This window comes from Sphaerodactylus townsendi, linkage group LG08 (genome assembly GCF_021028975.2).
Source record: "Sphaerodactylus townsendi isolate TG3544 linkage group LG08, MPM_Stown_v2.3, whole genome shotgun sequence".
Taxonomy (NCBI): Eukaryota; Metazoa; Chordata; class Lepidosauria; order Squamata; family Sphaerodactylidae; genus Sphaerodactylus; species Sphaerodactylus townsendi.
The window spans coordinates 72,847,406-72,858,616 of record NC_059432.1 but is presented as its reverse complement, the minus strand read 5'-3'; the positions used below and the strand labels follow the sequence as shown (position 1 = coordinate 72,858,616).

Sequence of the window (11,211 nt, the reverse complement as noted above, 5' to 3'; positions counted from 1 at the left end):
TGTCTGCTTGTTTTTTTGTGCAAATTAACTATTCACAGATGCCTATAGGAAATATATTTTAAATTGTGAATCCACTTTAAAGATGTCTTCTGCAACAATCCTCTTGACAACGTAGGCTATAACAAACTGGGTGTAAATTAATTTAGAACATTTATATTAGCTCTCTGTTTCTAGAAAAACAGCCTTATCTAAAATGCTAGCATATTTATCAAGGCTGCTAAGATTCCAAGAAACATTTGCATTTGGAAGATGCTGACATACATCACTTGCCAGGGAACTCTGTCCCCCAGCTCTTTCAACTATGTTAGGTCGTTGAAGAGAGAAACCAAGTTTTCAGGTGCCAATGATAAAACTGATGATTTTCCAAAGATCTTGCTGCCTTAGTGTTGTTTATGCTGCTTAAGACTCAAACAGAAAATTGCTACTTTGTCTTTCAGTTGGTCAGTGCATGCAAAGCAAGCCTTATAATTTTTTTACTATTTCCTGTGGCCAATTATTCATTTGTATTTTTGTGATCCATCTGGGACCATGGGACCTGATGAGTTACTCCTGTATGAATCTGTCTTTCAGTTGAGATCTGTGTGCTGCCTCCTATTGTATAAGGTGACTAGTGACCAATGACTGGGTTGGGACACAAGATCAGTTGGATCCAAAGTACTGTGATTAGAACAAAGCTCATGTGAGTGGGACCTGCTGTAGTTAAGTCCCCTAACAACATCTGGAACAATTTAAGGATGTGTAGTATGCAGTGGAAGGGGCACAATAAGCTTTTGGAAAATCAATCTTCTTCTGTCAGCAGTGCTGTTGGCATTGATACAGAACAAATGCCCTTAGATCCTAGCCAGAATTTTTCCTTTTTATGATGGTGCCTTGGCTGTGGAATGGTCACCACTTCACAGCTGCTGCTAACTCAACAGGCCAAGGTTAGTTGCTTCTTACATCTGCAACTTGACTGAAACAAGCCCTGTAATATATTATTCCTAACCAGGTTCTCCAGAATTCTTCGTCAGCATGGCTATTGAAAAAGATTAAGATAGATGTGTCATGGTCTCAAAGGCACTGTCTTGTAAATATCTTGTGTGGGATGCTGAGCAGATATGCAAATTGAAAATGGTTCTGGTATATAGCTTCACCCTTGGCCTGGGAAGAAGAACCAACAAATGGAAGGATCTAGTTGGAAACCTAAAAAGCTAGTGCCTGATCAAAGATGGGACTCTAGTACCACACAAAGTACACGGATCCCATAAAAGATTGAAAGCAGAAGGAAAATGTTGCCATCATAGGCTTTCATGGCCAGAATCAACTGGCGGCTGTTGGTTTTCCAGGCTGTGTGGCCGTGGTGTGGTAGTTTTTGCTCAGTGTTTCCCCTGCATCTATGGCTGATATCTTCAGAGGCATGTCAAAATAAGATGTGATATCTTAGCACAGTGGTTCTCAACCTGTGGGTCGGGACCCCTTTGGGGGGGTCAGTGAACGACTCTCTCACAGAGGGGCTACCCTAAGACTCTTTGTACTCAGTGTTTTTTCCATCTGTAAAATGGATAAATGTTAGGGTTGGGGGTCACCACAACATGAGGAACTGTATTAAGGGGTCGTGGCATTAGGAAGGTTGAGAACCAGCATGACATGCCTCTGAAGATGCCAGCCATAGATGTGGGCAAAATGTTACGAGCAAAAACTACCAGAACATGGCCACGCAGCCTGGAAAACCCACAACAGCCAATTGCCATCATATGTTTGATGCACGAAGTATAGTTTCACGGGCCTGCTATACTGCTAGTATTTCTGCCAAACCCACACTATTGCTTTTCTATATTCCCAGCCTACCTCTGTGTCTGTCACCTGGTGATATAGCAAGGCTAAACAAGATATTTTATAGCAAACCACCAAACAGCAGGGTTAGCTTCACACAAGACAGAGCAAACCTCAAGTGGGCTGTTGATTTCTCCGCTTGTTTTTGAAAGTTTTCTTTGAGGAATTCTTGCAAAAAAAATTTCTCTGACGATTCATTTTAAAGTACTAACTGTAAGTATAATTTACCAATCTCAAAGCTGTATGCACTTTTTAGGGGGGGGGAACCTGTGAATGACAATTTGGATTTCTTCAAAAATCAATTCAAAATGTGCGTTTGAATCCATTCAAAATATACATTTGAATTTTTGCAAACCACAATTGAGTTAGAATTTGCTTAAGATTTCTTCCCCTTTAATTGGAGTCACTGGCAGGTAATCAAGTTCAGTTGTCCCTCTGGGACTTCTAGCTCTTCATGTGTATCTTCTTTTTCTTTGTGGACATATGGTGCTGAGAGTACTGAAAGAGTCACACTGATTCCTGTGCAAAGGATCTGTTAATGCTATTGCATTAATTGACCATGATACTGAAAACCAGGAGCTGACTTTATTTCTTAGAAATTGGGCAGAATACAGCACACATATTTTCCCTCATAAGTGAAGGTCTGGATTTTGTTTTGTTTGCTTTTTTTAACTTGAAAGCTCTGATAGCATAGAAGGAAGCTTGGAATATCCCTGCCGACCCGCAATGTTCAGCAATGAACAAACCCCAAAACTGGGGCAGAAACAGGATTCTGAACTGATATTCTTCTATAACTTTTTTTCACTGCTTACCCCCACCCACTTTTTACAGTTTAGCACATTCATAAGGGAACTAGAGCAGTACACTCCTAAGATTATGCTTTGGCTTGCTTTAGATTTTAAGCACTTGCCGACTTGACTAACAATGAAAATTAAAGGGACAGTGTATGAACTAAATTAATTTGAATTATAAGCTTATTTTGTGTTTGACAGTACAACTAAAGGAAATTCAATTGGTCAACATCTTTGAGATGTCTCACTGGAGTCTGATTGGCTTTCATTTTAATTTTTTTCCTGATGTACAAATGTCTTCCTCCATTTCTGTATAGCAACCATGCGAATAAAGTGCTCATGAATGAGATAATGTCTTTCCAAACAGGACTGGAAGTCCTGTTTGGATTGTCCACATTCTTACTTTATTTGATTGTTGTCCTTCCCTAGGAAAAAAAGGGTAGTCATTTGCAACAGGATGAATATTCCATATATTCTCATGGTAAGCAATTTTGCCCTTGTTTATCAGTCAAATCAATCAGTGAGTAATTTAGAGTTAAAGCACCAGAAGCTAATTTCCTCGAAGCCTCTGTGACTCTGGAAATTGTAACTCTCAATCCTCAACCCCATGCCAAATCAGGCCTTCATATATTGAAAAGCAATTGCTTACCTTCCTTCTCCCTGCTCTTTCTACTGCTTATTGTAAGCTCCCAGAGCAGGGACCTGTGTTTTTGCTTCTGTGGCACTGTAAAACATCATCTATTTTCAATGTAGGGTGAATAATTCCAACAATTTTTTCCTTCACCAAAACCTTTTAAAATCTATGTTGCCATTTTGGTAAAATGCTGGGGGAAATGGTTTTCTCTTAGCATGTCAGAAATGTCTCTTGTTACTGGCTTCTGTAAACTGTCATTTTAATAATTCTACCTCTTCCTTAAGTAATGGGCAGTGTGAGTACCAAAAAGAAACCAAGTTAGTGGTGAGTTCATACTATGTTGTTTATGATGCCTATAATGTGATTTTTTGCTGTCAATTCATAGCTGACTTAGGCAGCAAGAAAGGTTTTCAAGGCAAGAGGCCTTCAGAGGTGGTTTGCCAGTATCTGTCCCTGCATCATGACCCTGACATTCCTTTGAAGTCTTTGAAGTCCAAATACCAGCAAGGGGTAGGCTAGGAGTATATGAATGGCCCCAAGTCACCCAGCAAGCTTACTTGGCATAAGCACGTGTTTGAACCTGGGTTTCCCAGGTTCTAGTCCGACACCTTAACCACTACATCACACTGGTATTACAAAATGTTAATAGAAACCCAGGGATGCAAAAATGTACCCTTTGCCACAGCAGCACCATCAAGAGGCACAAGCAGGTATCAGCACAATCAACACAAAGTTATACCTTTCTAAGCCCACTGATGTCGGCTTATAACCTCCTTGGGCTGTGTGTTTGCCATTGGCATCTATTAGATATTGTTCATGATAACACAACTGCCCTCCCCTGTACACCTTTTTAATTTTTTGTTTGTGTTTATATCAAGGCCCATTAATCTTAACTGACTTATAGTGAGCCAGGGGATTTTTAAGGCATGTGAGAAACAGAGATAGTTTGCCATTGCCTTTCTCTGAAAAGTCTTGCTTAGTGGTCTCCCATCCAGTTACCAACCCTGTTTAGCTTCTTAGATCTGATAAGATCAGGCAGTTGACATTTAGGTTTTTATTTCATTTTTTCATTTAGGTTTTAACAATTAGGGTTTTTTTATTTTGGAAGGTGCACTCTACAACTCTAAAGTCCTTATGATGGAGAGCGCACCAAGTTTAAAGAGAAAGATGCACATGTGGGATGGACAATTGAATGGCTGTATTTCTACCTGTTGTTTATAAACAAATGGTTGTTACTGAACAGTCACTGATTCGGGCCATTGTGTAACAGCTGATAAGTACACTTGTAGCATATTTCCAGTGCCTGTGTTCAAAGTCCTTAAGTTCATGTAATTGAATGGGAGAGGAGTTGTTACTAATTACATCATAAATTAACAGTGTGATCCTATATAGAGATACAGCCTCCAAACCGATTGACTTGAATGGACATACAAATGTGTAATTTTGTTTAGGACAACACTGTATATTACCGTATTTATTCATCAGACTCACACAACTGCATTCCACATAATAATTGCAGTAGCAATTAATGCTTAGTCTGGGAAAAGTTATTCTGCCTTTCCCAGGTACAAAAGTGTGGTGCAGCTGCATGGTGAGAAAACAATAGCTTCAAAACAAAACCCCTGGCCCATACCCAACCACATTCTAGAAAAATTAATGGCATTCAAGTTTTTTTTTCTTTCAAGCACTTCTGCAACTTTCCCCTCTTCCAGTGCAGACCCCCATTATGCTTGCTCACTGGACTTCAGCAGTAGGGGCAAGTGATGGAAGACATACCCTCCCTTAAGAAAATGCAGGGTCTCTTTAAGTTTCCTGAAGCGTGTGGTTGATAGAGGCCACTATTTTGGGGGTTGGGGGAAGCATTCAGATTGAGTTCAACAGTGGCAAATATATGTGTTTTTAATGTGAAATACACTTATTGTGGAGAGAAGCCTTGGCTGCTGGGGACAAATTGGGTATGACTATCATCTTTGTGCCTTATTCAATCTAATCCAGAAAGGCAATTCTTATTTTTTTCCCATTAAGGTCAGTCATATAGGTCTGTCACTGCTAACCTATGTTCAAAGGAGGTTTGCCATTGCCTGTCTCTGCATAGCAACCCTGGACTTCCTTGGTGGTCTCCCATCCAAACATTGATCAGGGCTGATCTTACTTAGCTTCCAAGATCACACTATAGCTTGGGCTATTCAGATCAGGACTATAGCCATTTGAAGTTTTCAAATATAATGATTGGAATTAGCATTTTCTACCTCTTGAATTCAAACATAAAAATGATACCGACTAATTTCTCAGTTAACCATTTTTGAGCAGCTGTTGGTATGTTGGTATGAGACTGGCTAGTAGCCTGCTTCTGGTGTTTGTTTGCCTGCCTCCACACTCAACTACCCGCCTCTGTTGTTTGATTGCAGTGGGAGAAAAGGGGAAGACAATGGTATGTGACCTGAGAAGTGATGTTGCATCCTGGCAATGCTCAACAAATCCTCCCCAAATGTCTATGAATGTTAGTGATGTTACTTCTAGGGTTGGACGCAGCCCCGCACCAAAAACCTCTTAGTGATTGCAGGCACAAGCCCGGCGACCCTAGTTGGGAGACCTGTGAAAGACAGAAATGAACCTTTACATCAGGAGAGTCCAACTCTGGTGCCCCAGATGTTAATGGATTACGATTCCCATCAGCCCCTGCCAGCATGGCCAATTGATGTGCCCGTGTTTTTGTATGTCACCATGGCCAATTGGCCATGCTGGCAGGGACTAATGGGAATCGTAGTGCATTAACATCTGGATTGGACACCCCTGCTTTACATGAATTGGTATCAAATTTATGGTTATGAAGGCTGGTAGATTTACAACCGCATTTTGAACTACCCATGTTTTTGTATGACACCTAGGAATAAATATAGTTTGTAGTGGTTCTGGAGGGTTTTCCGGGCTGATGTAATGTATTCAAGTGGATTTTAGTTCACGTTTTATGGCTGGCATCTTCAGAAGTGTATCACAGAGAAAAGTCTGTTTCTCACTGTGTCTAGTGAGAAGGAAAAGTTTAGTGTGGTATATTGTCCATGTCCCAGGGTGGTATATTAGACAATATACCACACTAAACTTTCCCTTCTCACTAAGACACAGTGAGAAAGACTTTTCTCTGTGATACACCTCTGAAGATGCCAGCCACAGATGCAGGCGAAACGTTAGGAACAAAATCCACCAGACCACAGCCACACAGCCCGGAAAACCCTCCAGAACCAGTTGAATCTGGCTGTGAAAGCCTTCGACAATACATAGTTTGTAGTCTTCCTTCTATAATTTCCCCAGAGTTGTACATTTGTGTGAATGTATTTATTTTTTAATCTCTCTAGTGCATGCAGGTTAAGTAAGAAACCCTTTTCATTTGGATGAGGATTTCTATTTTCATCTCTTCTCAGCTTTTCAGAGAAACTGAGATCAGGAAAAATCTTCTGTTTCAAGTTCTGCTACTATCCTTCCCTTCTCTCCCTTTTAGAACTAACAGCACTTTCTTCTGACCTCATTAATTTAATTGAAGCCGAGGTTTGGGGATGGTGTAGAAACTGGTGATGTGGTGGGCTAAAACACCTGTGCAGACTGCATCTGAGTCACTGCAGCCTGAGCAGAATGCCAGGTACATTTGATTAGATAGCGATGCTGGGTGTGGTTAGCGTTGGGTGGGGACACCAGATTGCACCTGTGGCCTTCGGGAAATTTAAAGACGGCTCTTGTAGGCGTTCTGTCACTCAAACCTGCATTAATCATATTACAAATGATGCACGGGGATCACGTACAAAGAGATGTTCCGGTGGGCAACTCAGCTTGACTCTCTCCCGGGGCCTTTTTGCTCCGCGTGACACATGCCAGGCCACATTAAAACTCCTTCTCAGTGCCAATTCCCAAAACACCCGCGCGTTCTGGGAGGTGGGTTAGGGTACAGCTGTACCAGCCAAGCCCTGACCTCGGCGCTCCAAGTTTCCCAGCCGACCTACTTCCCGACAGCAACATCCCGCCAAGCGTGCCTTGAGCCCCCCCCCCCCCGCCCCGCTGACTTGGGGCTTGCGGAAGACGGCGGCCGAAGCTCCGCCCCGAGAATTCGGCGGCAGCCAATGAGAGCCGCGTGTGTAACCAGAGGGCTCGCGATGGCCTCCCGAGGCGAGCGTAGGGAAAAGCCGAGAGGGCGCGACTGCGCTCGGGTGAGGGCGCGCGCCTGATTCGGCCGTTGGGCGGCTCGGAACGGCAACCGCGGTGAGCGTCGGCCGTCTGAGGCAACCGCGTGATTGCGGAGGCGGCGGCGGCGGAAGCTCCGTGCCCGGGAGCCACGCAAGCCCAGACTGGCGCTCCGTTTTCTGCAGACCCGGCGCCGGGGGCCTGCAAACGCTGCCCCTTCGGGTCCTTCTGAGGGCTGCCGCCACCCTCTCGGTGGCTTCGTCGGACTGGCGGCGCAACAACACAGACTCTTTGGGCGCGGACTCGGAGACTGCAGAAACGACCCTTTGTCCGGGACAGTAACGTGGCCGCTTCCTTCTATCGCAGTCCTTCCCGTGGGACACGGCACGGCAGGGCGGTGCGAGCGGCACCAGATCCCCTCCTGTGAGGTTTTGTGCGGATCTTGATAAGGGTCTCGTGAAAAAGACTCGCCGTTTCCTCTTGTCGTCCAGAGTTCGTCGTGCGGTGCGTTGTACAGGTTTGTAGCAGCTTATTAGGAATTTATTTGTGTCTTTTATTAAACTGCTGGATCGAAGCCTTTTACGACCTTATTTAAACGGTTGAAATTAGTATTAAAGAGTATTGCTTATTCCCGATTGCGGTTTTCAGCAAGCTATCATTATGGTTGGTTTGATGCAAATACGTCAGTTTCTCCAAGAAGTTGGCTTTAAAGGATATAGACTTCATTTTGCTTTCAGAAGGTTTCTAGACACTTCACAAACCGTACTTTAAGGGTCGTCCTAACTTGACAACTGGATACACAGATCATTGTTACTGGTAACTTAATCTAACCGCTTTTCAGAATATTTTATGATGTTTCGTTGTAGTAAGAACTAAACATGTTCAACTTGATTGATCTTTGTTGAGTTTTTATATACTTAAATATATCCCAAAGGGTTCAGATTTGTAGTATAAAAAGTGTGACTACCTAAAAATGTATGCGTGATAGCGGGTGCAGCCGATGGGTGTGTTTTGTCTCTACAAGGGCATACCCACAGTAGTGTTCATGTGCTTTTAGTTGTGTGTGATTAATGAACCTATGGGTTTTATGTGAAACATCCTAAAAGAAGTATCCTGATGGCATCTTCTGCCATAGCTGACTTCTTGCTGTAGAGCTAAACTAGAAGTGTGGGTACAGTTGCCAGTTCTGAGTTGGGAAATACCTGAACATTTTGGGGGTGGAGCTTCAGGAGGGCGGGGTTTGAGAAGGGACTACAATAGGGTGTAATGCCATAGGCCACATCTTCTAAAGCGGCTACTTTTTCCAGGTGAACTGATCTCTGTCATCTGGAGATCAGTTCTTATTCCAGGAAATCTCCAGCCATTACCTGGAGGTTGGTATCCTTAAGTATGGGGGAAGGTATTGCAAAAAAGAAATGCCATGTGGATTTAAAGTGCTATTTTTTCTAGTCATTATTATCCAGCATTTTAAGTTAGAGTGATTACCAAAATAAAATCCATGCATTCTACATTCTTATCTAAAACTAATAAACAAAGAAAAGATCACTCTGGGGTACCAGTTGTCAGGGACTCCCTGGGGACTCCTGTATTTAAAGTTTCATTTGTTCATGTTTATGAGCCATTCTCTCAGCCTAACCTACCTAACAGGAAAACATAGAGGAGGGTAGAACGATGTATGTTGCCCTGACTTCATTGGAGGAAGGGTGTGAGAGACAGATGGTGGCAGCACAGAATAAAATAATAATTTCAATTGGTTTGTGCTTATACTGAAGGAAAATGCTTATATTAGATTCTGGAATGAGCCAGCCAGTGTGACCAAATGGGCTTCCAGAGAGGGTAGTTTACAAGTGTTTTAGAGACAATTGAAAAGACTCTGCAACTGATCTACAAGTGACAGTATTTTGAAACACAGCTGCTCACTTTCATTTATCTACAACTAAGGCTAGATTCATTCACATTTGCGGTTCTGTCCTGTTTCCAGATGCCCCATGTTGAGCATACTGAAACAGAATAATATCTTGTATTCTTGTAGCAGATTTCATTCATTCATCTTACAATTCTAGATTTTTTCTGGCATCTCAGGTGAAAAGTGCCACTTTTGTGCTGTGAAGAAATTTTTATCCTGCCTTTCTTCTAAGGAACTGAGGGCAGTGCTATTGCATTTCACAGCTACTATGTGTTTCAGATCAGGCTGAGGGGGAGTGACTGGCCCATTGTCAGCCACTGAAGTCCTATCAGAAGGAATTTCACTGTAAGTCTGAAATCCTATTCACATTTAACTGATGAACCCATTGGGACTTAACTGTTGGGTTAACTATAAGAAATATTTATTTCCTTGGCCTCGTTTATAGTAAGATATTGAATGTACTGTGGAGAAGTAGCTATATATTGCAGACTCTATTGTTGTATGTATTGTTGAAGGCTTTCATGGATGGAATCACTGGGGTGTTGCGTGGTTTCTGAGCTGTATGACCGTGTTCTAGTAGCATTTTCTCCTGACATTTCGCCTGCACCTGTAGATCATCTGAAGATGCCAGCCGCAGAGGCAGGCAAAACGTCAGGAGAAAATGCTACTAGAACACAGCCATACAGCCCAGAAAACACACAACGCCCCACTCTATTGTTGTAGTTTTGCATTTTTATCTTGCCTTATCCCACAGGCTGGTGATGGCGTTCTAACTCTTAATGACAGTAGCCATTTACAGCCAACAATTGTTTATACTGTATATTAAAATATTATTCCTCATCTAGTTCTGCTTGTTCTTTGTGCATGTGACTTGCAACCTTGGCTGAGTTTTCATGTGACTGTGTACATCAGCAGATGCAACCCTTATGTTCAACACTTTTGAAGACTTTGCTGTATAAATTTACATCTATTTCACAGATGGAGTTTTGTAGGCATGACCTTTTTTACATGATTGATTTGTAACAAAACTGCTATAAATATGGTCTTGTCTAACATTTTTAGTGATTCACTATCTGGAAACTAGTTTTGTATGTGTTGTAGTTACTTTGTTCTGTTTTCTCTCAATGCTTCCCTGTCTGACCCACAAAGACATGTACTAGTTACTGCAGAGATTGTTCTGCAAAAGTTGTATTTGCTTTGCTGTAGTCAGGTGGCCTACAAGAACAGAATTTACGTGAATTTCTTTCAGTTTATTTATGGTAGAAGACATTAAATCTGTTTTAGTTAATGATTTGGAAGGCAGGTGGCAGTTAACTACGTTTACTTAAGCTACATTCAGATGTCACAAATTAGCTGAAGTTTATTTGTGTTAAGAGTGAGCCTGTATTCCTCAAAATAGTAGTGTGTTTCCTCTCTCTTTCCATTATATGTGGAGCCAGGATTGAGGATTTCTAGTCCTTAAACGAAAAACCATTTGTTAGATGGCCAAACTTGGTCACTTCAGAAAATAGCATTTTGTTTTTGTCTGAAAATTAAGATTCTGTTCATCCATACATTGCAACAAAGTATGGTTAGATTGAAGACTTCCTAATCCAGGAAGTCTTCAAGTGTGCAATGTGAGGAGAAGCAGTGCATAAGCCAGAGGGCGTTAGGCTCATGTATATCATTCAGTATGGTTTGTGTGTGTGTGTAAAGTGCCATCAAGTCATAGCCAACTCATGGCAACCCTTTAGGCCGAGTTTTCAAGTCATCCAACAAACAGAGGTAGTTTTCCATTGCCTTGATCTGCATAGCAACCCTGGCATTCTTTGGTGGTCTCCCATCTAACCAGGTCTAACCCTATTTAGCTTATGAGATATGAGGAAATCAGTCTTGTCTGGGCCACCCCAGTCAGGTCC

The 11,211-nt window shown here is 42.2% G+C and overlaps 1 protein-coding gene across 5 annotated transcripts in view; it reads left to right on the top strand.

The window, feature by feature from the left end:
• Positions 1-7,371: 7,371 nt before the first annotated feature.
• FARP2 (FERM, ARH/RhoGEF and pleckstrin domain protein 2) overlaps positions 7,372-11,211 on the top strand; it is a 78,800-nt gene continuing 74,960 nt past the window's right edge. Inside the window, exon 1 of one of the 5 annotated variants that reach the window (XR_007245328.1) lies at positions 7,372-7,924. The gene's annotated coding sequence lies outside the window, so the exon portion shown is untranslated. The remainder of the gene's footprint in view (positions 7,925-11,211) is intronic. The other 4 variants (XR_007245327.1, XM_048506623.1, XM_048506620.1 and 1 more) reach the window with 4 other exon arrangements.